This window comes from Pinus tabuliformis, chromosome 9 (assembly GCF_031772625.1).
Source record: "Pinus tabuliformis cultivar Carrire ecotype Pingquan chromosome 9, CPIR1, whole genome shotgun sequence".
Lineage (NCBI taxonomy): Eukaryota > Viridiplantae > Streptophyta > Pinopsida > Pinales > Pinaceae > Pinus > Pinus tabuliformis.
Window position 1 is genome coordinate 1,896,563,512 of NC_142307.1, and position 27,951 is coordinate 1,896,591,462.

The window sequence follows — 27,951 nt, forward strand, 5'->3', positions numbered from 1 at the left end:
AATAGAAAAGACAATCAAAGAATCGTCTGAAGGATATATAGTGGACAATGCAGTTAGTACATCTTTCTTTTGAGATCGGCACCACTGGAGCACCTCCAGCATCGACATGGCAGTAGGTGATTGTGCCAAGTCATCTAGTATATTGTATGTATGGGCAGTTTGGTTAGAAGTTGATTTACGGTGTAATGGTCCCTTTGGGATCTTAGGAATTGACTCAAATTTAGGTTGAGGGATCGGTAGTGGACCATTTGGTGTCGTAAAAGGCTCAATAGATCCTTTGGTTTTCGATTTAGTGGTAGACGATGTCAATGGCTTGTCATAAATGTGTGACCATGTTTGCAAGTTGATATCAGAGGTATTGACCTCATCAAAACTCATCATGAGGATTTGGTAGTCACTAGGACTTGAAGGTTGGGGAAGGTGGGCTTCTTGATCTTGTTGTGGTTGAGAATCAATAAATCCTTGCTGAATGAAATGATTTGAGCATGTCCAGTTGACATGGCATATGACTTTGAGGTGGTTTCTACATGGGCAGTTGATGTCTAGAAGTTGCTTGGGCTTCCCACATTTGGCACATATGGGGTAAGAGGGGACACTCATGAGTATAATGACCATGTACACCACAACATGAACAAGGCTTGTTCATATGAATAACATTGTTCTACTTGGGTTGGTCACCCTATTGCTAGTTGTTGGTGTTAGGATGGTTCCCCTCGGATTCATTAGGTTGATTACCTTAGTTACCCTGGTTACCCTTGTCACATTTTCCCTTATTATTTTTCTTTGTATTTTGGCGATTAGTTACACTCTGTTGTGTAAACACTTAAACCTGAGGGGTTGGTGGCTGCTGGGGCTAAGGATGCATTGGAGGCTGGGGCGCTAATGCTCAAGGGGTTGGAATGATCGACATTTCATAGGTATAAGATTGTGAAGAGGCAACAGTCTCATAGACGGGTTGAGCACTAGCTAGCCCTAAAATCTCCTCATGTGGTTGGGTAAATGTGTAAAAGCTGATTTGTCCTGAATACACATTGCTGGTAGGAGGGGCATAAGTGTTGGAGGAACTAGTGCCACCCTGTGGATAGTCATAAATCTGCTGAGTATATGGTGAATGATTTGAAATATCTCCAACAATACTATCGGCGGTGTGAAATGCCCCCAGTGCATTAGCACCACCAAGATGGAGGAGGTATGGTATAACGATATAGACATAACTGGATTGTTATAGAAATTTTTGGGCACTGCAACCCCAATCATAAATTTCCATAAGCCAAGGGCTCTTAAGTCCCTAAAAGTGTTGTTCCAACCTCTAAAAGAATAAGGTCAACTGATTACATCTTCTCCCAGAAGTTCTCCATGAAAAACCACTCAGAATTGGTCAAAACTAGACCATCTCACCTTCTCCATGGTCAAAGTGTGCTTCATCCCACCTAAATACACTCGGGAGGTGCGATGCATATTGAAAATCCCTTCTATGGGGTGCGATGGGCGAGAGTGGACAAATGGCAGGGTCAATCTGCAAGGTGGAGGATCATGGAATCTTCCAGAAACTTCTCCTGTTACACTTGCCTCTCTGCTTTCGCCCAGGGATGAGTAAGAGATCATCAATCTCCAAGTGGAATCAAGAACTATCAGAGATAGGACACTAATCAAATCTCAAAAGCTGACTCACCCCCCTTTGCAAACATCTATATATGGATACCTCATCCCAGAGATCCACAGGCTGGAATTTTGTATCTTGTAAGGAAGTGCTGCTAGTTTCTTGGTGTAACATCATAGTGTTGGGTGATCTAAGATTTTCATGAGGTGAAGAAGGGCTTTCTTGCTGAGAGGATGACACTGGGTCAGAACAATTGGTTGTAATCCTCTTTGTTATTCTTGATTATTAATAAAGCTATTCACGTTTTCCTCCACATTCTTGTATGATTGATGATATATGCATTTGTGTGGTCAATATATATCTGGTCCTATATTGTTTATGATAGCAGATCTATGTTCTCGGATAGTGTTATGCTACTTTGATTCTACAGGTGCTCTTTGAAGCTGGGTAGACGAGGAAGCGAGTAGCGAAGATCTATCAGAAGGGAGAGGAATCAAGCAAGGAACCAAGTGCAAGACAGAGGTTGGTCTCCTTCTTTCCCCTCTTATCTATTTCTCATAAAGGAAAACGAAAGTGGTTTTAGTTCGTTTGTTTCTAAGGTAGCTACCAGCCTTAGTAGGACTAGCAGACCTGCATAGACACTAGATTTCCCGATAACAAAATGGCGACTCCACTGGGGAGCAAATAGGTTGTTTGTTTGTCTATATTTTTTTTGCTTTATAAACTTACAGACGGGGCCTGAAGTTAAGCCAGCTAGCCTTCTGTTACACTAAAAAATGTCACCATGGCTATTTACAGTTAGTATGGCTCTATCAACAGTCATGCTACCCTCTTAGGCAAGTCTTATGCCTCTGCTCTCCATGTCAAACTCCAAAAAGAGAGAAAGTCTTTATAAATGTATTTATCTCTGGGTACGCAGGTTCTCTCAACCTTACCTACGGGTACGCATCCAATGTTCACAAAAGATGCGTCCTTGTACGCTCTGTATGTAAAGGGGCAGGTGCGTCCCCCTGTAAAGGTCAAAATGTGCAAGTTTCATCTTTAAAAAGTTACTTGTGGTCATTTCTAGAGCATTCTAGAAGGTTGTTCGACGTGTATTGAGTGCCTCCAGATGGTTCATGTACCCCTACCAAAGAGGAACTTATCCCATCAATGAGGGAGCTATCCCATCCAAAGAGGGGATTATCCCATTGATGGTGGACCTGATTAACTTCCTCTTGAGCACTATAAATACAGGCATTGGGCTAGAAGGAGGGGAGGTTGGAAGCTAAACATTTCTAAGGGTAGATGCTGCTGGAATTAGGACTCCCATTTAGAAGCTTGTGAGGAGAGATTGCCATCTTTGCTTGTTCTATTTGGAAGTGGGTGAGCTTTGTCAAAGTAAAGGAGAACTCTTGATGGACCCTGGGAGGGACTTGCACAACACCAAGGCTCAGGTTGTATTTGTTCCTTTTGTTTCCTATTAATGCAAATGAGTCCATTCTTCTCAATAACTTGTTATTTATGAGTTGTTTCATGTACTCCATGGTCTATGTGTTAAATATGTTTTATTCTATGAGATTATCAAGTGCTATTTATTCGTTTGATTGTTAGTGGATGCAGGTTTCAAAGTGAAGGAGGAGCTCATCTGGATCAGTGAGGCTGGACTGCTACAACAGCGTTGGACTACAGGTAGGATCTAAACACTTGATTTCTTATATAGTAAATGCATGTTTAGAGAAGGATTGCTCTTATTTGTCTTGTTTGTCACTAGAGAGTCTTAGGCTCCTAGGGAGGTTGGTTGTGTCCGCACTATCGACTCTTTCCGCCTGACAAATTGGCGACTCTTGTTCCTAGTTATCCTGGATATCCTCCTCCTAGGACTGGTCTTGTGACCCAGAGTTTTAGAGATCCTAATCGATAGTTACCGTTTATCGCAACTTTGGATTTACCAGACTTGACGCGCCTAACGAATGATCCAATTCAATATCTTCAGTTTTGGCCGCCAATGCCAAATAAGTTGCCCAGTGATATACCCAAGTTCGAAGGTAAGTCTGGAGAGGATCCGTCCAATCATGTGATGACTTACCACCTCTGGTGTGCATCAAATTCTATCTCGGATGATTCGATCCGCTTACGTCTTTTCCAGCGTACACTCATTGGTCTCGCGGCCAAGTGGTACATTGAGTTACCACGGACCTCTTTTTACAATTTCAGCCAGTTAGCTACCTCATTCTTAACTCATTTTCAGTTGCCGGTCAGATACGATAACGGCACGGAATTATTAACTTCACTAAAACAATCAACGTCCACGTATATTTCTGATCACATTCATGAGTGGAGACGTCGAAGAAGGTTAGTGAAAGTTTTTATCCCGGACCAAATCTTAGCTGAATGGTTTGTTAAATCATTATTACCGAAGATTACTGAAGATGTAGCTAAGGCCGGAGTAGTTACTGAGGAGCAAGTCATTGCTCAGGCGCAATACCTTGACTTAGTTTATACTCAGTCAGGTACGTTACACTAGAAGATTCCAGATCTTCCAAAATCGAATCAAATCACTGCTGCTCCTTCAGGATCTCATGCCACTGATGGTATGATTGGCATCGTGAATACAAAGAGCAAGAAGAAGTCTTCCAAGGCTTCAACTACTCCTATAATCACTTTGCCCGATTCCCCGACAGGAGAGTCTTCTCCCGAACTTTCCGCCGATATTCATGCTGTGGAGTCATCTACGGCCAAATCAAAAAACGGTGGAAAGAAGAAAGGAAAGAAGAAGGCTAAAGCAGACAAGGCTCCGAAGGAGAAAACGGAAAAGTCGGAAACCAATGACGAAAAGCGCAAACCTCGATATCCTTGTCTTATTTGTGAAGAGGATCATTTTACGAGAGATTGCCCTCATCGGGCCGAGGTTGTGAAAATAGTCAAAGGTTCTCCTACTCCTGCTGTGTTAAAAAATCCATTTCCAGAGCAGGAGAATAAGATGATAGGTTCTTCCTCGACTGCCAGTGAAGAACCCATTTTGATGATGTCTCATGTGAGGATTGCAACTCGATCGCAAGATTATGGTAGCAAGAATCCTGTTGATGGTAAGGAAGCAGAATCTTCTCATTCTATTCCATCAACCTCAACTCCTGGTTCCGATCCACTACAGATCGAGAAACCTAACCCGGACTTAGTAATCAAACCGCCCGCCAAGGGTGTACTTCGAAGGTCTGCTTTCAATCCACATGCGAGAGCAGCCCAGAATTACAACATTGTTGAGGACTTAGCTATTTCACCCTCAGCAATGTCGGCTTTAGAAGTGCTGCAATCATGCCCAGCACAACGAAAATTACTTTTGTCGGCTATCGGAGCTGTTGATGTTTAGGACCCGAACCTGATAATCTTCGATCTAGAAAATAGTACACTGCGTCTACCCCATCAAATGGCTTTCCAAATTCCAGTGATAGTCAAAAACAGGCCTATTCATCGGACTGTGATTGATGAGGGAGCTTCTACGTGTATTATGTCGATTCAATGTTGGAGATCGCTTCGTTCTCCTTCGTTGAACCAATCTCCGACCATCCTTAAGGCCTTTGATGGCCGTGGGTTCCGTCCGTTTGGTATTCTACAGGAATTGCCTATAGGGGTAGAAGGTAAAACCGTTAGTCTGGATGTGGAGGTGGTTGATGCCCCTCTAGACTACAACCTTCTTTTGGGTCGAAGTTGGTCATATGCTATGACAACGGTCGTTTCATCGGTCTTCAGAATAATTAAGTTTCCACATAATGGTAAGATCGTGACGATTGATCAGCTGACATACTTTTCATCCGACCCTGCCTCTTCAGAGAGTATCCAGCATGTCGGTAAGACGATAATCCCTTATAGGGACGTTGGCGTAGGTTTAGTTAAAGATTCCGGTTTACTGGGAACTTTTACTTTCCCTCCAATCAACGCAGACCCTTCATTTGCATCAATTCATATGATTACATCAGACAACATTATTTATGATGATCCTTGGATTGTCCCATCTGAATCTGAGATAGACTCATTCGGTGATGCTATGCCTTTGAGTCCATATGAAATTGCTTATGAAGTTGTCATGTCTTTTACCGACTCGCGTTCAACCCAAATGGACCAAATGAATGTGGTCAGTGAAGAATCACTTTTCACATCAACCTTAGAACGGATAGCGTTTCCCGAAGTCATGTCATCTGACGAACAACTTCGCGAAATCCTAAGTGTAGATGATCTACCATGGGAAGATCTCCATCACAGATCTTCGTTTTTACCTAAGGATGATGCTTTTGAAAATGATTTTTCATCTATCTTTACCGCTGAATATGTCAAAGACGCTCAGAATCCAACGAAAAATTCTGATTCAGAGTTGAATTTAGGGAATATTTCTCGCACTATTCCCATTGATATTTCAGTGAAGCACGGAATTGAGGAAAACATTCATATAGGTGCCTCATGTACAGAAGATGAAATCCAAACTTACAAGGCCCTATTCCAAGAATTCCGCGATGTGTTTGCCTGGTCTTACGAGGAAATGTCGGGAATCGATCCTGCCATTGTTGTTCATGAAATAAAGACCTACCCGGATGCTAAACCCGTCTGGCAACGGTTGCGTCAGATTCACCCTCGGAAAGCGGCTGCAATTAAAGCAGAAGTCGAAAAGCTGTTGAAAGCAGGTTTCATTTATCCAATCCCATTAATGGATTGGGTATCGAATATTGTTCCGGTCAACAAGAAACAAGGAACAATAAGAATCTGTATCGACTATAGGGATATAAATCGAGCTTGTCCAAAAGACAACTATCCTACGCCTTATATCAATCAAATTATTGATGATTGTGCCGGAAGTGAAATGTTTTCCTTCATGGATGGTTTTTCGGGCTATAATCAAATCAATATTCTACCTGCTGACCAACCAAAAACGGCATTCATTTGTCCATGGGGGACATTTGCTTACTGCAAATTACCTTTTGGGCTTAAGAATGCCGGGGTCACTTTTCAAAGGGCGATGTCTTATGCATTTCATGACATCAAGCACATTTTGCAACCGTACCTCGATGATTTGCCTGCTCATTCTTTACATCAAGCTGATCACCTTGTCCACTTACAAGCAATCTTTATGAGGTGTAGGCATTATCGAATTCGGTTGAATCCCCACAAGTGTGTATTATGTATAGAGACGGGTCGATTGCTGGGATTTGTTGTTTCAAAAGCCGGCACTCGCGTCGATCCCTTGAAGGTCGAAGCTATTGTAGAGCCTCTAACTTGCACCTAATCATCCATTATTACCTACAGCTTTTCCTCACTTATCTCTCTCTTTTGCCTTATTTTCCTTGTAAACCTACCCAGATCATTACATTAGATGTCTTTAAGCATGATCAAGTGAACTTTGCTAATGTGTGACTGTTTTGTTTAGATTTTGACATATTTACAGAGATTCCGTAGCTGTCTGGCAATTCCGCAGCCATTCAGCGATTTCGCAGCCATCTGGTGATCCCGCAGCCTTTTTGTTAATCTCAAGGTTCCACGTGTCATTTTTCAAAACGAACCACATGGGCACGTGGGAATAAAGGTGCTCAAGGTTCCTGTGCTATTGGTTCAGTCAGCCACATCATCTACACCTCCGGTCAACGAGGGTCAAGCCACGGTCAACAAAGGCAGCTTAAACGGTGTTGCGTAAGCTGTTGGGTCACGTCAATGCAAATGGTGATTTGTCCGTGTTACGCAGGTTGTGGGAGACATAATCCAACTCTGGATTCAATTCCCATGACGACCAAAACCTCCAGCTCATCCACGAGGCTCATTACGTGTTGCTGAACCTTTAATACGCATGACAGATTAGTTAAATTTCTGTTTTTAGCTTTACGCATTAGGTAATCTTTCAGATGCCTATAAAAACTAGCGTCTGCGTACGCTTAATGTTACTTTTTAGTTGCTGTGTTTTATGAACTTGTTATAATTTTAGTGCATTTCAAGACTCTGTTTTGATAGTGCTGTTCTAGCACTCTTGACTGTAATTTTCTGCATATGGAGTAATAGAAGACAATGTTGTTCTGACGTTTTCAAATCCTTGAGTCTTCTTTAGGTTTTATGGATGGAGGGCCCCTTTCATGATAGCCCTTGTATAGTAATTTTATGTTCATATTCTTGCTATTTCCTTATTTTCCATTCAGCATTTCCTTTTATTTGAAACATGTACAGCTTGATTTACCTTCATTGTCATTTCATTTGCAGCCTTTACTTTGACTGATCAGATTTGTTTTTCTGCAGGTTTTTAACCCGGGATTGTGTGTGTGTTTGTGTATTTGCTTTATATCTAGTGGTAGTTTCAGTTGTCATATTCATAGTGCTGCCTTTTACTCTGTTTTCTAGTTTAGCTTTTAGTTTAGTTTCTCAAGTTGTATGCTAACTGATTAATGGTCTCTTTATCATAAACTGTTTATCTTTAAGAGAGCAGAATACTAATGAATTACAACTTGTTTTGAAGTAGTCTTGGTTTATATCACTAACTCTTTTTCCACTTGTTACACATAACAATGTATGTTGGAAGCAGAATGATGGAGAAAGGCACAGTGGTGTTATAATTTGTCATTTAGAGCTTTATCATTTCTTAGACTTATCTTTAGCTACTTCCTAATCGTGTTTTACACAGTACTATGTGTTAGAAGCAGAGAGTTAGGAAGAGATAAACATTATCATTGGTCTTTGAAGTGATTTTCTTATCTTTTTATTTGCATCAACATGAGTAGTGACTAATGCTATTAGAAAGTGGTTCTTTGCTTTCAGTTCATTTCAAGTTATTTATTTCCTTTAAAGTTCTTCCTTTGCAAATTCAGCAGGTAGTTAGAAACCACCAATCACACACCCTCACTCATCTAGAATTCACCTTACACACACCATCACTCATCTGTTTATAAAATCATCACTCCATCTTAGGAAGATAAATTGACCACAAACAACACCCCCAAACGAAAAAAAGAGCTAAGAGGTTGCTTAAGTACATATAGTACACCTTCACTTCATCAGCTTACGAGCCCCGGGTTGACAATTAATGACATCAATTTAGGAACACTAAATTGACTAAACATTTTGGCGCCGTTGCCGGGGAAGTGAAATTAAGTAGCCATATTCTTAGAGAAAAAAAAAAACATAAAATTTCAAGGAAAGAAGTTGATAACCTATCAAAGTATGCTCTCCTCTTGCACTTCAAAGTGATCTGGAGGATTAGAAAAGAGAAAGTTATTGATTTAGTAGTTTCTTGAGTATGCTCTCTTCTTGCACCTAGAGTGACCTGGAAGATCATAAAAAGAACTATTAACTTGACTTGAAGAAAAATAATAAAAAAAAAATGACATGCATAGAGCTAGAGATTCTAGGGGAAGGTTTTTAGCTAGAGCTCGAAGTTCAATTTTTACAAGTCCATCTGTTTCAAGGGATAGACAAGAGACACCTCCCTTATCTCCAACCGACACTCCTAGTCCTAGAATTCCTGGAATTCAAGAGCCAAGAGTTGACTCTCCCACACCTTCTATTGAATTTGAACCAGGAAGAGACTCTTCTCTCTCTCCTACAGAAAGACCAATTGTAATTGAGGAAGTAGAATCACCTGAAGAAGAAGGAGAAATCTCTTCTCATTCACCCTTTGTAGAGGAACCAGAAGATTTTGAAATCCCTAGGAGAACCATCATGGCAGAGGAAGAAGGAGGTGGTAGAGGTAGAGGTAGAGGAGGAGGAGGAAATAACAATAATAATGGAGGAGGTAGAGGTCCCCTTGGAGGAGGAAATAGAGATGGGGATAATTCATTTGGGTTTCCCATTGTTAATGAGGATTCCCGAGCCACTATGAAAAACATATCACCATCTGTCCTCCCAAACTTCCATGGGTTAAGAACTGAGGACCCTGAAACATTTTTATTTGAATTTGAAGTTGTGTGTCAAACTTATGACTATCTGGATGATACTCAGAAACTCAAATTGTTCCCCTCAACATTAAAAGATCAAGCTTTGAAATGGTTCATGGGGTTACTCACTCAATCCATTAGGTCTTGGGATGAAATGAAACAAACCTTTTTGGATAGGTATTTGGACTACTGTATGCCTACTAATCACAAGGACGAGGTATTTAAAATGATGCAAAGAGAAGATGAGAGCTTAGAAGATTTACTTGAAAGATTTCAATATAACTTGAAAAGAGCAAAAATGAGTAGCTTGGATGAAGAGACCTTAAAAGCCCTCTTATTAAAATCCATTAGGGATGAATGGATAGATATCTTAAACATGATGGGGAAAGGGGATATTTCTCAACTTTCACTCAATGATATAGCAGAACTCTGTATCCATCTCTCAAGGGGAAAATTGAAAACTCAAAAAGGGCCTAGAGATCCTTCTCTCCTTAGAGCAAATAAATCTGCAACAGGATCAGTAAGTAGGGCTGAAATCGGCAATATGCTTGATGAATTCAAAACTGACATCTTAGGGAGTCTTAGTGAACAACTAGATACCCTTAAGATTCACAATAAACAAAAAGCAGAAGCTGAGGCTTTGGCCATTTTTTACCCGAAATGTAGAAAGAAACATGCTTTAAGGGAATGTCCCTTGGATGCACACGTTGTAGAAACATGCGTAATTTGCTCAGAAACTCATGAGACTAAGGATTGTCCTTCAATTCCTGGCCTCAAAGCAGTCTTTCAAGAGGATCCAAACACACTTGAATCTCTTTGTTTTATTGCAAGGAGACCTTGGCAAGGGCAACAGAATCAAGGGTTTAACAACTCTATGAATTCTCAATCCCAACCAAATTGGAATCCTTGGCAACAAGCTTGGCCTCAACCTCAAAATGCTTTTCAAGCATGGATGCAAAGCATGCAAAATCCTTATGGGAGATTTGCTCAATTCTATCAATATCCTCCATCATTTCAGAATCAGCAGGCTCCACAACTTCCAAATCAAGGTCAACAACTATCATTTCCATACCCTCAACAACAACAACCTCCTCCACAAAATCAAAATTCTCAACTATCGCTTCAATCCCAGCAGAAATCAAATAAACTTCCCTCTCAGCCATTACCAAATCCAAATAATAGGAACCCTCAAAATGCTTACATGATGGAAGGTCAACCATTCCCTACCTATATGGTTGTTCCTCTCAATGAAGTACAACTCAGATCAGGTAGAATCCTAGATCAACCTTCTACAAGTGTTCAACAACCAAGCATTTCTGAGGAAGAATCTCTCAAATTCAATAAGGGTTCTGAAGTATCACTTCAAGACCAAAATATCCAAAAAGAAAAAGAAAAAGAATCAACCTCTACAACTCCCATAGTTGAGCAACCTACATCTTTAGCTACACCTCCTTTTCCTGAAAGATTACAAATTGACAAAGGAGTGGAAAAGCAAATTTGGTTGCCTGACTATAGTTTTCTAGATGAATTGAAGAATGTCTGTATCAAGATCCCCTTGTTACAAGCCATTAAGGAAATTCCCATTCTAGCAAAAACAATAAAGGAGTTAAGTTTGAAGAAAACAGGAAAGAGAACCAGATATACCAAAAGGATACATCTAGTTGGAAAAATTGCAGACATTATGATGGGTAAGATTACCATGCAAAAGTATGTGGATCCCGGTAGCCCTATTGTCAAAACTCATATTAATGGGGTTGAAATCCCAAATACTTTGATTGACTTAGGAGCCGCGATCAACATCATGCGTAGACAGACCATGGATCAGTTAAAGCTTCCTAACCTTCTCTTTACACCTACTTTACTGCAGCTTGCAGATAGATCAATTATTAAACCTGATGGTGTATTGGAAGACATTCCAGTCTCCCTAGACTCTTGGGAATATCCAGTTGATTTTATGATTCTAACTCCCAAGAACAATCTAGGAGGACATCCTCTTATCTTAGGAAGACCTTGGCTAGCAACAGCTGATGCCTTCATCAGTTGTAGGTCTGGGGACATGTATATATCAGATGGTAATTCTACCAAGAAATTCAACTTGTATCCTCCAGCAAAGGCAATAACAGAAATAGGAGAAGATGAGTGGGTCGATGATGAGGATACTATTCAACCTGTTCTAACCATCTCTGAGATTAGTGAAGACAGTCAAATTCTAAATACATTAGAAAATTTTGAAATACCTTTAGAATATGACTCTACACAGTTTCAGTTAGAAGCAGACATTGAATATCTCTCCTCTAGACAGATGTCTCTCTTCTCAATGGAAGAGTTTGGTAGTTCTACAGTTGAAATCCTTCCAGGAAAAACATTGAACATTAACAGAAACTTGGAAAGACCACAACAAGAAGAATTAACCAAACTTTTGCAAAAACATTCCACTGCATTTGCATGGGAATACACTTACATGAAAGGAATCGATCCTAAGACTTGTATTCATCACATCTATATTGAAGAAAACAACAGACCTATTAGGCAACCACAAAGAAGGATGAATCCAAACCTTAGGGAAATCGTGAAAGAAGAACTTCAGAAATTGCTCAAGGTAAACTTCATTTACCCCATTTCAGATAGCCAATGGGTTTCTCCCTTGGTTATAGTGCCCAAAAAGAATGGTAAATGGAGAGTTTGCATTGATTATCGAGAATTGAACAAGGCAACCTTAAAGGATCATTTCCCTCTACCTTTTATTGATCAGGTACTAGACACTTTAGCAGGTAAAAAGTATTTCTCATTCTTGGATGGTTTTAGTGGGTATAATCAGATTCAGGTAGCACCTGAAGATCAAGACAAGACCACATTTACTTGTCCTTGGGGAACTTTTGCCTACCGAGTACTCCCTTTTGGATTATGCAATGCACCCGCTACATTTCAAAGGGCTGTACTAGGAATCTTTTCAGATCTAATTCATGATTGTGTAGAGGTTTACATGGACGATTTCACAGTTTATGGTAATACATTTGAAGAAACTTTGGAAAATTTGGAAAAAGTAATGATAAGATGTAAGGAAACAAATCTTTCTTTAAGTCATGAAAAGTGTTTTATGATGTTTACTGAAGGGATTGTTTTAGGACATCATATTTCAGGAGATGGGATTAAGGTTGATAGATCCAAAGTTGAAGTCATCTCTAAGTTACCTGTTCCAAATTGCCAGAAAGATGTTAGAAGTTTTCTTGGATTTACTGGATATTACAGAAGATTTATTGAAAACTTCACTAAGATAGCATCTCCTCTTTTCAAATTGCTTACCAAAGATTGTGAGTTCAAATGGGATCCTGAGTGTCAATCTGCTTTTGAAGCTTTAAAGACTAGAATATCTGAAGCACCCATCTTAAGGGGGCCAAATTGGAAACTCCCTTTCCACATTTCCACTGATGCTTCAGATACAGCTCTAGGAGTTGTTTTGGGACAAAAGGACTTGATCCCTTATGCCATTTATTACACCAGTAAAAATTTGACTCCCACTGAGTTAAATTATACTGTTACAGAAAAAGAGTTCTTAGTTGTGGTACATGCGATCAATAAGTTTAGACACTACATAACCGGCTATGAAACCTTTGTCCATACTGATCACTCTGCCATAAGATATTTAATGAACAAACCTGTCACTAATGGTAGAGTTACAAGATGGCTTTTACTTTTACAAGAATTCAACATTACTGTGTTAGATAGACCTGGAAAACAAAACACAATAGCTGATTTCTTGTCTAGAATCCAAAACACTAATGAAGATTCTCTAGTAGAAGATAACTTTCCAGATGAATACTTGTTTGCAGTGACTACCAAAACTCCTCGGTATGCAGATATGGCTAATTATCTAGTTACAGGGAAGCTACCTCTACACTTATTTCCTAATGAGAAAAGGAAAATCATTCAGGAGAGTTCACATTTTTCTTGGATTTCTAATGAATTGTTCAAAACAGGGCCAAATTGTATAATCAGAAGGTGTGTTCGGGAAGATGAAATGCCTGACATCCTTAAGGCATGTCATGATGAACCATGCGGCGGGCACTTTGCTGACAAGTGGACAGCCTATAAAATCCTTTCTCTAGGATATTATTGGCCTTCTCTCTTTAAAGATGCAAAGCAGTATGTTAGAAGGTGTGACAGCTGCCAAAGAGTTGGGAAACCAACTCCTTCAAATGAAATGCCACTACAGCCTCAGGTATGCATCGAACCCTTTGAGAAATGGGCTCTAGATTTCGTTGGACCAATTAATCCTCCATCAAAGCAAAAGAAGTATATACTGGTTTGTACTGATTATGTTACTAAGTGGGTAGAAGCGAAAGCATTGCCTTCTGCCACTGAAAATTCAGTTGTTCAATTTCTTTTTGAGGATATTTTCACTCGTTTTGGTGTCCCAAGGGACATTGTGACAGATCAGGGCAGCCAATTTACATCTAAATTGATGGAGAAGCTGATGGAGGAATATAAGATCAAGCACAGAACATCTACTCCATACCATCCACAATCAAATGGCCAAGTGGAATCTACCAATAAAGTTCTTGAAGGCATTATCACCAAGACTGTTCATCTTCATAGAAGAGATTGGGCGGAAAGGCTTCCTGAAGCCTTATGGGCCTATAGAACTACATGGAAGAACACAACAGGACATTCTCCCTATGAACTTGTTTATGGGAAGGAAGTCCTGCTTCCCATTGAGTTCCAAATCAAGACCTTCAAGATGGTAGTCCAATTGGGAATGAGCCTCTCAGAAGCCCAAAAACACAGAATGGACCAACTAAATGAGCTAGATGAAATAAGACAAGATGCAATTCTAAGGACCGATCTAGTTCAGCACCAAAGATCTAAATGGCATGATCGTCATATCAAAGAAAGAAAGTTTCAGAAAGGAGATTGGGCTCTATTGTTTGATTCAAAGTTCAAAGACTTCAAAGGAAAGTTTCAAACTCATTGGCTTGGTCCATATGAGATTGATGAAGTTTTTAGCAATGGAGCAGTTCGAGTGAAAAATATTGATGAATTTCATACTCCTCTTATTGTGAATGGCCATCGCTTGAAGATCTACCAAAAGCCATTCTCAAAAGAAGAGTTTGTCAAGTTGTTTAAAGAAGATTCTGCAATCAGGTTGGTGGAGAAGGATTCTTCTCCTCCATCAGCCTAAGCTTTGGTTTTTGAAAAAAAAAAAAAGAAAAAAAAAAAAATTATAGGCCTGAAAACCAGTCTCTGATTGGCAGTCCTATACAGAAAATCTGAGGTGAAAATCAGGGCCACCTGACACCCCATATTTTCTAAAAAAAAAAAATCTCTTTTCCTCCTTATTCCATCCCATTTCATCATTAACAGCCACTTCATTCACCATCTCATTCATTTAATCACTCTCACTCCACCTCATTTCTTTCCATCTATCCATTCATTACATTTCATTCCACCAATAAAGTCATTTTTTTAGGTAGCTAAAGTTGTTTTGTGCAGCCGGAGAGTACCACTGCAGTTTCCGCAGCTGTCTGGCAATTCTGCAGCCATTCAGCAATTCCGCAGCTCTCTGCACCTGCATATAAAAAAAAAAACACAGTCTGTTTGAAAAATTTACAGTTCAGAAGTCATCAACAATAAGTGGAAAAGAGTCATGCAACAGCAATAAACCAGTGAAGGGTTAGTGGAAAATGATCAACAACAATCCAAGCGCGGATATGAGGTATGATCTAAATCTTAAACCTACGGTTATCTCATTTTGCAAAGTTTCCAGGTTATGTTTTTTGCCATTTAATGTAATGATTACCAGTCTTTCCCATCATGCGACCAAAAATCCACGTATTTCCCAAACTTATCGGTCCTGTTCATCACGATTTTGAAACTCCATTACGGCTGCTCCTCCATTAAGGTTTTTGTACCTAAGTGACGTAGACTACTGTACTACGTCTCTCTACGTCATAATCCCGCAGCCAAGTATAAATTCATGACCGATACCTAAGGACCTAACCGTTTCTAGCCATCATTTCATAACCCTCCTACGCTCGTATCATTCCATTCACGCTGTTTCATTTCCACAGTTCCCTTATTCCGCTGTGCTCACTACGCTGCTACCTTAGCCATACTCTGTTTTACTCCTTCCTCTCTGCTAATTTTGATTACCAGTGAAAGTATGTTACGGCTGTTACATTAGAGCCGTAAATCTACTGTGTTAAGGCCACTGTTGAAGCCGTGTAACCTTCTTTTCCAAAAGTTCTAGAACAGAGCCGTGGAGCCAATGGGTAAACTCTTAAGGGCAGAACCAGAGGGTTCAAAATTTCTGGAGGGATATCCTCAAGTTAAAGAAGCATTACAGAAAGCAAACTGGCTCCAATGCATCCAGAAATTCAGAGGTTACCACAAAGAGGTTACGAAGGCCTTTGCACGGTCTTTTAGAGACAAAGACAATCAAGTGGAGGTATGGGATCTAAAGTTTACAGTCACTGAGAGTAGCATAGCACAAGCCACTTCACTCCCACAAACTGGAGAAAGATGGTTTAAAAACCAGTCAGTACAAGATCAACAGTGGAAGCAAATTTTAAAGAATCCAGGTATGGATACCAGCATTTTTACAAAAGGGATTCCTATTACTTATGTCAAGGAAGAATGGACAACTTTACTTTTATTAGTGCAAAAATTCTTTACTTGTGAGCGAAGGTTTGGAGTTTTATATGTTTACCATGCCAAAGTCATGATGCATTTCTTAGGAGATGATATTAACCTTCCATATTTTCTACTCTCAAGTCTTAGAAAAATGTGTTCAATTGTCCAAAGGAACCCAAGAAACATTGAGCCACATCTGTATCATCATGGTCTTGTTAAGATGCTAGTTGAAGAACAGTTGAAATCAAAAAGAGACACCTGGGAAAGATTTCTTGTGAGAAACCACTTCGAAGAGGCAGGAGAAACCTCTGTGCCTAGAAAGAGTAGAAGAAAAAGAGAAGAGGTTACCCCAGAAACTGCTGTCCAAGAAGAAACTGTCCAGGACCTTGTTGAAGAAGAAAATGTTGCCCATCATTCTGAACATGAAATTGACCCTGAACCTGCTGTAGACATTGATCAAACAGCCCAAGGAATCATTACAGAAACCCTGCAAGAAATTGTACAAGAAGCTGCTCAAAAGAAAAAGGAGAGTAGGAAGAGACAAAAGAAAGATAAAGGCAAAGCTGTAGTCCAAGAAACTTACCTTACTCCTGAAAATTCCAGCAAAGAAGACACTCAGCCCTTAGCACAAAGAATGGCCAAACTCCATGAGACTGCCCTTTCCAAGAAGGTGGAAAAACAAAAGCAAAAGGCACAAAAAGAAAAACAGAGCATCACCACCGTGAGAAGGAGCAGAAGGATACAAGATAAAGTGGGGGCCACAAAGGGTAAAAAGTCACTCATCATTGACTTGAGCACACCTGAAAAGGTTGCTACAAGACTTGACTTTGAGAAAAGCCCTCCACACGCTGAGTATGTTGAGACTAGTCCTCCATGTGAGGAAAGTCCTTTTGAGCATGAACCTGAATATGAACATGGATCCGAATTTGAGTATGAGCCTAGTCCAAAGAAGTCACCAGAGGTTGACCCAGATCAGCAGAAAGTTTATAATTACCTGGAGACGTTGGAACAAGCAGCTGCTGGCCCAAGCACTGTTCAACCTTTGGAGCAGCAAGTTCACTCACTCAAACAGGAAATTTTTGAGCTTGAAGTTTTAAATCGCCATATCATACAAGAGAATGAAAAATTGAAGGAGCAAGCTAAAGTGGATAAGATGGTTCACGATAATACCATGCTTCATCTGGGCCTGTGGCAAAGGAAAAACAAAAAGCTAAAGAAGAAATGCAGAAAGCTAAATAGAGCCTTGGTCAATCTAAAGTTCAGATGCTTGTTGAGGAAACCAAGAGTCAATGTGGCCACACAGAGGAAGAAGAGAAGACTAGATGTCTTAGCAGAGGCATCTCAGCAGGTGGATTAGACAGTGTTTTTGATTGCATGAGGACATGCAATACCCTCGTAGTGGGGGTATGTAGAGCCTCTAACTTGCACCTAATCATCCATTATTACCTACAGCTTTTCCTCACTTATCTCTCTTTTGCCTTATTTTCCTTGTAAACCTACCCAAATCATTACATTAGATGTCTTTAAGCATGATCAAGTGAAATTTGCTAATGTGTGACTGTTTTGTTTAGATTTTGACATATTTACAGAGATTCCGCAGCTGTCTGGCAATTCCACAGCCATTCAGCGATTCCGCAGCCATCTGGTGATCCCACAGCCTTTTTGTTAATCTCAAGGTTCCACGTGTCATTTTGCAAAACGAACCACATGGGCACGTGGGAATAAAGGTGCTCAAGGATCCTGTGCTATTGGTTCGATCAGCCACATCATCTACACCTCTGGTCAACGAGGGTCAAGCCACGGTCAACAAAGGCAGCTTAAACGGTGTTGCGTAAGCTGTTGGGTCACGTCAATGCAAATGGTGATTTGTCCGTGTTACGCAGGTTGTGGGAGACATAATCCAACTCTGGATTCAATTCCCATGACGACCAAAACCTCCAGCTCATCCACGAGGCTCATTACGTGTTGCTGAACCTTTAATACGCATGACAGATTAGTTAAATTTCTGTTTTTAGCTTTACGCATTAGGTAATCTTTCAGATGCCTATAAAAACTAGCGTCTGCGTACGCTTAATGTTACTTTTTAGTTGTTGTGTTTTATGAACTTGTTATAATTTTAGTGCATTTCAAGGCTCTGTTTTGATAGTGCTGTTCTAGCACTCTTGACTGTAATTTTCTGCATATGGAGTAATAGAAGACAGTGCTGTTCTGACGTTTTCAAATCCTTGAGTCTTCTTTGGGTTTTATGGATGGAGGGCCCCCGTTCATGATAGCCCTTGTATAGTAATTTTATGTTCATATTCTTGCTATTTCCTTATTTTCCATTCAGCATTTCCTTTTATTTGAAACATGTACAGCTTGATTTACCTTCATTGTCATTTCATTTGCAGCCTTTACTTTGACTGATCAGATTTGTTTTTCTGCGGGTTTTTAACCCGGGATTGTGTGTGTGTTTGTGTATTTGCTTTATATCTAGTGGTAGTTTCAGTTGTCATATTCATAGTGCTGCCTTTTACTCTGTTTTCTAGTTTAGCTTTTAGTTTAGTTTCTCAAGTTGTATGCTAACTGATTAATGGTCTCTTTATCATAAACTGTTTATCTTTAAGAGAGCAGAATACTAATGAATTACAGCTTGTTTTGAAGTAGTCTTGGCTTATATCACTAACTCTTTTTCCACTTTTTACACATAACAATGTATGTTGGAAGCAGAATGATGGAGAAAGGCACAGTGGTGTTATAATTTGTCATTTAGAGCTTTATCATTTCTTAGACTTATCTTTAGCTACTTCCTAATCGTGTTTTACATAGTACTATGTGTTAGAAGTAGAGAGTTAGGAAGAGATAAACATTATCATTGGTCTTTGAAGTGATTTTCTTATCTTTTTATTTGCAGCAACATGAGTAGTGACTAATGCCATTAGAAAGTGGTTCTTTGCTTTCAGTTCATTGCAAGTTATTTATTTCCTTTAAAGTTCTTCCTTTGCAAATTCAACAGGTAGTTAGAAACCACCAATCACACACCCTCACTCATCTCGAATTCACCTTACACACACCATCACTCATCTGTTTATAAAATCATCACTCCATCTTAGGAAGATAAATTGACCACAAACAACACCCCCAAACGACAAAAAGAGCTAAGAGGTTTCTTAAGTACATATAGTACACCTTCACTTCATCAGCTTACGAGCCCCGGGTTGACAATTAATGACATCAATTTAGGAACACTAAATTTACTAAACAGCTATCATCAAATTGCCTCCTCCTTCGAGTTTGCGCCAACTCCAAAGTTTGCAAGGGAAAGCGAACTTTTTATGCCGATTCATTCCAAACTACGCTGAGGTCACTAAAGGTTTTACACGATTGTTGAAACAGAACGCTCAATTCTTTTGGGATGAGATTGCCCAACAATCTTTTGATGCACTTAAACACGCGTTGACCCATGCACTGTTGTTGCATCCTCCCAACTACAACCAGGACTACTTCTTATACCTTGCAGCATCGCATTCCACTATTGGAATGGTGTTAGTTCAAGAAGATGAATTCGAAGTGGAACATGTGATATATTATCTTAGTAGGACATTAAACCCCACTGAGCTAAAATATTCACATGTGGAGAAATTGGCCCTGGCAGCCGTTCAAGCTGTCCAGCGTTTTCGTCACTACATTCTTCTCCGTAAAACTACGGTTATTTCGGATTGCAACCCTATGATTTATATTTTGACAAAACAACTGCTATGGGGCAAGTACTCTAAATGGATCATTATCTTGCAAGAGTTCGACTTGGAGTTTGAGAAGTCCAAGTCTAAGAAATCCTTAGTTTTTGCGGAATTGATGTGTGATTTCCCGCATGCTGACACAGAAACTGTGGCAGAGGAGTCCATTGCAGACGAATCTTTGTTTCTTATCAGTACTTTAGATCCGTGGTACGGGGATATAATCATCTATCTCCAAACCCAAACCTTTCAGCCTGAAGCTTCAAAGTCGGAACGTCGAAAAATTCGGTTTCAATCCCAGCAATACAAGATTATTGGAGATACACTTTATCGCCGGGGGGCAAACATAGTTTTTCGACGTTGTTTAACTCACGAAGAGGCTGAGAGGGTTTTGAATGATTGTCACTCTGGAGCATGTAGCGGTCATATGTCTGGGTATGCCACAGCTCAGAAGGTGTTGCGCGCTGGCTATTTATGGCCGTCTATGTTTAAAGATTGTATCATTGCAGTCCGGAAGTGCCACAACTGTCAAGTGTTTGATCGCAAGATGCACGCACCACCTGCTCCTTTCCACCCTATAATTGTCGTTGGTCCATTCGCTAAATGGGGTATCGATTTTATTACTTGTAACCCTCACTCGGCCGGGGGACATGCGTATATCATCCTCGCGGTTGATTATTTTACTAAATGGGCCGAGGCGATGCCTACATTCGACGCAAGCGGCAAAACAGCTGCAGTTTTCGTATTCAATCATATTATAACTAGGTTTGGTGTCCCACAAGCAATCATCACTGACCATGGGAGCCATTTTCGAAACATCATGATGACTGAGCTTACAAGCCAGCTTGGTTTGCTCCACGATAGCTCTACTCCTTATTATCTGCAAGCCAACGGTTTGGTTGAGTCTATCAACAAAGTTCTGGTTATCATGATCCGATGAACCATTGGTATTCATCGGTTGAATTGGCATAACATGTTATTTTCAGCGCTATGGGCATACCGAACCTCAGTGAAAACTTCAACAGGGTTCACTCCTTTCCAGCTAGTTTATGGCTTGGAAGCTGTGTTACCCATTGAATGCGAAATTCCATCACTTCAAATGGCTGTCGAATTACTTCCAGCTACTTCCGAAGAGGAGAAGCATTTATTATACTTAGCTAAATTAGATGAGACTCGACGTGACGCTGCATTGGCAATCGAGACTCACGCGAAGCGAATGAAAGCTCAGTATGATAGAAATGTGACCCCTCGAAGTTTTTCGGAGGGAGACCTAGTGCTATTATATGATCAAGCTAACGATAAGCTAGGTGCTGGAAAATTCGTTCCTATGTGGCTTGGACCCTACATTGTAAAGCGAAAGCTAGCAAAAGGGGCCTATGAGCTGGTAGATTTTGATGGGGACTCTTTAGGTAAACCCAGAAATGGACTTTACCTTAAGAGGTATTATGCTTAAATGATGGGTATGGAGAATGTTAGTTAGGTTAGGTTTTCTTTCTAGCTAGTATGTTTGTTAGTTTAGATAGTGTGCTTAGCTTAGAGAGTGTGTTTTTCGTCGTTATTCTGGCTTATCTTGGTTTTACTCTTGATATTGCAGATGTCGACGCCTCTCCAAACATACATTGGATTTGCTGATGGTTCTTGTCGTAGTACACGGAATATCTCTTCCGCAGCTTGGGTTATCTATTCGCCCTCTGACGAGTTAGTTTCTATGCATGGGGTAAGCCTCGATCAAATGACGAACAACATTGCAGAATACAGTGCAGTGGTTGAATTATTATCTGAATCTACCTCATTTGGAATTCGACGTTTGATAGTGAGGTTAGATTCTGAACTCGTTGTATTACAGCTTAATAGAGTATATGCCATTAGAAATCTTGTGTTATTAAGGTTGTTTTTGAGAGTGCGTCTCTTGGAACGTGAATTTGATTACATTGAATATCAGCATATTCCAAGGTCTTTAAATACATTAGCAGATGCAATTGCTTCTCGAATGTTGGACAGACATTTACGATAATCATGCAAGTAAATTTAAAAACATTTCATCACATATGTTAAACAAGATAAGCCGGTAATAATGATACATATATAGATAGGAGTGTGTCAAAAAATATACATCGTCTTCGATCATAGGTTGAAAAACACCTTATGATCGGCAAAAATGATAAGTACAAAAAACCAAAAATGTCATATGTGTCTACAAAAGTGACTAGCCAATCACTGGTGGTGCTCTCTATACGAGACCACTGCCCGCGCTACCCTACAAAAGTACCTCCTAAAAGGTCCTGGGACTGCGACCACATAGCGCTGAAGTCGAATAGGAATATCATCTATGGCGGTCTCTGGTATATCCGTCGTCAGATGCTCTAGATCGTGTTCCAGCTCGGCTAAGGTCTCTGCGGCCGCATCCTATGGGGGTGGTGCTAGTACAGTTGGTACTCTCCTCTCAAAAGGCCGGAGGTTGGCTGGGCGCTGTGGACCAACATCTGCATTTTGAAAATTTTTACTGTCAGTTTTGAGACGATATATATAAAAAACAAAAAAAATATATAATTTGAAAATTTGTGAAAAATAAAGTACCTCTGTCATCCCATTGTTCTCCCTGTGGAAGAACCATGTCTGGATCACCTCGAAAATCTACTCCGACATACAGAAAGTCCTGAATCGCAAAGACCTGGTCCTCTAACCAGTGAAAATAACCATCAAGGAATCGAACAACTGTCGCGCCCTCGTCAGGATGACGGGCCATCACCATAACCCATCGTATCAACTTTGGCTCCCGAGGACCCAAAATATCAACAGTGAGTTGCTGAGGGATCAGCATCGGAACTCTCTCTAAGGCAAAGCTCACAACTAGAGGCCCATATCCAAAGGTCTTCAGTTGTCCGTTCTTTGCCCTAGTCAGTTGGCCCTTCATATTGGCCGACACAGCATCGCACCAGTTGAAGATGGTGCCTCGGAAACAGTCAATCGCCATCCGCATTTGGGACCCGGTGGCAATATGTAAAGCGGCTGCACCACAAATTCTGGTAACCGTGAAAGCTATAACCTTGAGTTCACACCGAGAGATGTATTTGATTTCTACGCCTTTCGCATGGTTTTGATTGGGTATGCACCAATCTGCCCGGAGACTAGCAAGGGATTGGCCACCCGGCCTAGTCCCGGCTAGATTGAGTTGCTTGCCCCTATTTGGCAAGCCAGTGAGAAAGTATATGTCAGAGGGCTCTACCTCGAGCTGGTGCCCTCCGATGTAAAAGCATTGCTCATGAATGTTCCATCTCTCTACCAGCCACTCCAAGAATCTCACCTGAGCCCTCATGCCAGGTATGGCCCAGTATTTATATAGTCCGCATGCTTTTAGGGCATCAATGGAAGGTTGATGATTAATTGCGGCTAAATCAACATCCTCGTGCTCTCTTTCTCTCCAATCCAACATGGTGAGCGCCCTACACACCAAGAAATAAAGATTAGAATTAATTTGGGAAATTTTAAATGGTTATTTTTGGGGTTTGGGGTTTCAAATTCCGCCCTTCGCGGGGGACGCACCTCGCGTTTAGGACACAGAGCGCCGGGACGCAGCTGGCCTGAAGGTGGGCTGCGTACCCCGACCTTTTTCCTGTGTAGGAAAAGGTCGGGGGACGCAGGTCACCCTTAGGGCACCTGCGTCCCCCGCAGAGCGGATTTTAAAACCTAAAACCCCCCAAAAACCAAAACTAAAACCTAAAACAAAATTTTAATCGGATGAAATTGAAGAGGAGGATGTTGTGAAATACCTGGAAGAGATAGCATTCGATTCTGACGGTCGGATTCTCCGCAATGACCACGGGAAGTTTCTTGCCAAAAGCCCTTTTCTCAATCTCAACAGTAAAATGGTAAAAATGACATGGTAAAAAGTCTTTTTATAGGTTTTTTGGATGAATGAATGCTAGGTTTGTTTATTTTTCACCATGGAAGGATATTTTTCAATGTATTTTTTCCTATCTTAAACAGGTATGAGTAATGTGTCGTTTTTGTGCAGGACAAAGGGATTTAGAGGGAAAATTGTCATTTTTCACGAACCAAAATATCAGAGTCATCTTTTAAGCTCTTTTCTGACTCCTAAAATATGAAAAGATTGCTGAGCGTTTCTTTTACACTCGTTAAAATGGAATTAAAAGACGGTCCCCTTATAGCCCTTTTCTGACCGTAAAAATAAGAAAAGATCGCCGGGTTTTTGTCGTTTCAAACTCGATACGGAAATAAAACGACGTGTCCTTGATCGCTTTTTACTTTTCAGGTCAGTGGCACTAATTATGAAAGTACTCCTTGGTCGCAAGATCAAGCGGTTCCCCCAGGTATTATTTTCGGGCTTGAGGGACACAAATCTACGAAAAAGTTCAACTTGGAGTCTTCTTAAGTTTTTAAGACTCTCTAAAATTGAAAAACGCCGAGTTTCTCCTATACTGGATTTGTTAAAATTTCACAGTAAAGGACCTGTTCAATTACAAACAGGAACGAACCACTCCTTCCTAGGGTTCGAATCAAAACTAGGTTGGACTCATCCGAAGGATGAGCTTATAATCAAGCATATGTTATCCTCCTCAAGCTTGTTAAAAATAAAGAGGTACTTGCCAGAAATGGTGGGGGAAAAGAGAGAAGAATGAGCCTATTTGTTATCTTTTGTCTCAGAAGAAACTTTATTACCACTCTTGGACACGACACTTTTCATTCACCTGGGTTGGGAAATCCTTTACCTCACAGTTGATCAAACCACTTTGAAAGTCCTCAGCCGGGTTCCGGGGATTAACTTTGAGTTGTTTATCACCAAGCCATCTGTTGTGTCGTTATGTGTTCAAGAGGTCTGCAAGCAAAACTCTCATCTGCAAAATACTTGTCATCCATTTGACCATCCCTGAGTCAGTCCTTACAGCAACATTTCTTCAACTTGAACAAATGATTTCGTGTTGTGGGCTTGCCTGCAACGGGTTGCTTTCTATTGACATCAGCACATTATCTAGAGAGATGACTTAGAAATCGTCAGTACCTTGAAGTCTGCATGCATCAATGGCAGGTTTCTCGCCTTTGACGTCAGTTTACATCATTGACTTTCGATCAAAGGATTCCGTGAAATGTTCGACATCAACTCATCTATTCACATCTCATGGATTGTACTGGGTACTTTGAGAACCATTGACATTACTGGTGGTCTCTCTCACACTTGTTAACCGTTTACATCATCGACTGGTAATCAAGTGGTTTCTACCATGTTCGACATCAACTCATTTATTCGCATGGCTAGAATCGTACCAATTCGGGAAGTAGAAATGAAGACCCTAGATCTAGTTTCCACCATCCAGGCTGCGAGGAGTTTTGTATTCATTATATAGTAGACTAATCATAAACAGATGGCTGCGCCCATACTGTGTCTACAAAAGTCTATGATTATGATGTACTGCAAGATCATTCCTGTATCAGAGTAGTTAGTCTGTTAGTTAAAGTTTTGATCTGAGTATGGGAATGCCTACCTCAGTGATGATATAATCTTATACATGTATTTTTTGTTGAAAATTGCAGGTTCTAACCAGGCTCTCCACGAGATAATCCTTGAAATGATAAAGCGCTTCACCCTTCATAGATAATACAAAACCCTAATCTATTACAGGCTTCGCACTTTAGGGGGCAATCTGTTACACTAAAAAATGTCACCATGGCTATTTACAGTTAGTATGGCTCTATCAACAGTCATGCTACCCTCTTAGGCAAGTCTTATGCCTCTGCTCTCCATGTCAAACTCCAAAAAGAGAGAAAGTCTTTATAAATGTATTTATCTCTGGGTACGCAGGTTCTCTCAACCTTACCTGCGGGTACGCATCCAATGTTCACAAAAGATGTGTCCTTGTACGCTCTGTATGTAAAGGGGCAGGTGCGTCCCCCTGTAAAGGTCAAAATGCGCAAGTTTCATCTTTAAAAAGTTACTTGTGGTCATTTCTAGAGCATTCTAGAAGGTTGTTCGACATGTATTGAGCGCCTCCAGATGGTTCATGTACCCCTACCAAAGAGGAACTTATCCCATCAATGAGGGAGCTATCCCATCCAAAGAGGGGATTATCCCATTGATGGTGGACCTGATTAACTTCCTCTTGAGCACTATAAATACAGGCATTGGGCCAGAAGGAGGGGAGGTTGGAAGCTAAACATTTCTAAGGGTAGATGCTGCTGGAATTAGGACTCCCATTTAGAAGCTTGTGAGGAGAGATTGCCATCTTTGCTTGTTCTATTTGGAAGTGGGTGAGCTTTGTCAAAGTAAAGGAGAACTCTTGATGGACCCTGGGAGGGACTTGCACAACACCAAGGCTCAGGTTGTATTTGTTCCTTTTGTTTCCTATTAATGCAAATGAGTCCATTCTTCTCAATAACTTGTTATTTATGAGTTGTTTCATGTACTCCTTGGTCTATGTGTTAAATATGTTTTATTCTATGAGATTATCAAGTACTATTTAATCGTTTGATTGTTAGTGGATGCAGGTTTCAAAGTGAAGGAGGAGCTCATCCGGATCAGTGAGGCTGGACTGCTAGAACAGTGTTGGACTACAGGTAGGATCTAAACACTTGATTTCTTATATAGTAAATGCATGTTTAGAGAAGGATTGCTCTTATTTGTCTTGTTTGTCACTAGAGAGTCTTAGGCTCCTAGGGAGGTTGGTTGTGTCCGCACTATCGACTCTTTCCGCCTAACACCTTCGAACTACATTTTCTATGCAAGTGCAAAGTAGATCAATGCTGGTTCAGTCTATCTCCAGGTTTTGTTTATGAATTGAAAAATCGATTTACAAGCTCTCTAATTTCCCTTGTGGTGGCTCTAGTAACCTCCTTAGATCTACCCCTATGATTTATTTACTGATTACCACTTGCTTGGCCTAAATCCCTGAACTGAGCTACAAACTGTGGCCTGGAACCCAGTTGAAGTCTCGTCCCTGGACCATCGCACTGTCTCTTCTTTGGAAGCTGGATGCATCGCACTTCCAGTGTGTAGTAGGTGTGTTGCATCTCACTTTCCCTGTGTTACAGGTGCACTGATCAGACAGATCTCTTCTGCTCTTAGATTTTGATTTCTGTGTTCACTCTATTCAGCTCTATTCAGGAGTTTTACTGTCTGTAGTCAGTATACCTCTATTGAAACCCCCTTCCTTGCCATTATTCCCCCTCCATTGTGCAATGAACTGTAAATGTTTTTATGTATTGTGATCCATTTTCAGTTCTCTTTTACAAAGAAGTAGCGTAATTGAATTGTCGTTTCTTGATTTGGAAGTGTCGCAAGTCGTTTTCAGTCATAGAAGAGAAACTGATTGTTCTTGATAGTCGATTACACTGTTACTCTTGTATTCGATTTGAATTAGTAGTTTTTCAAGTGTCGAAAGCAAGTTTTCAATTCCAAATAACAAAGTGTCGTCATTGTCTTCATTTTGTCTTGAAAAGAAACTTGTTAGTAATGTCGCTTTGAAAATAATTTAGATTTACGCTTAGCTTTCTTTTTATCATTCACAAATTAAGAAGGATGAAAACAAATACATGAATGTGCATTTGCATTTAGACTGTTTGTTGGTTTGATTTAGGACAGTGCATATAGTGTGTGCTCTCTGCTCTATGTTGAAAGAATATCATTTCTCTTTCCTTAGTAGCTAGGATTTTCATTGCAAAAAGAATATTAAAACGATTGTTTATCATCTTAGATTGCATTTTAGGAATTGTACATCTACATCACGCGGTGAACCTGAAAAGAAATTTTCTTAAGCAAGATCAACTGTAAAATAAATTTAATGAATCTAAAAACGCTTTGGAACCTAACGCACAACATTTAGAAGTCTAGGCTAGAGACGTATTCTGGCGTCGTAAAGCCTGGTAACTGTTTTTTTCATTGTTGGTTGGGTGATTCCTCCACTTTGAGACGAAAGTGCCAGTACAGACTTGTGCTCCCATGTACCATTGAGTATATATTGGGAGACCACAATAGGCTTTATCCTCTATCCATAGGAAGCCGTGTCTGCCGCCCTATCGATCGCAATGCACTGAACACAGCATTCGGGAAGATTGATTGCCGTACCGTAAAAAGTATTCTGCAGTTTTGTGATTGGTTTGGTAATCCCTATGT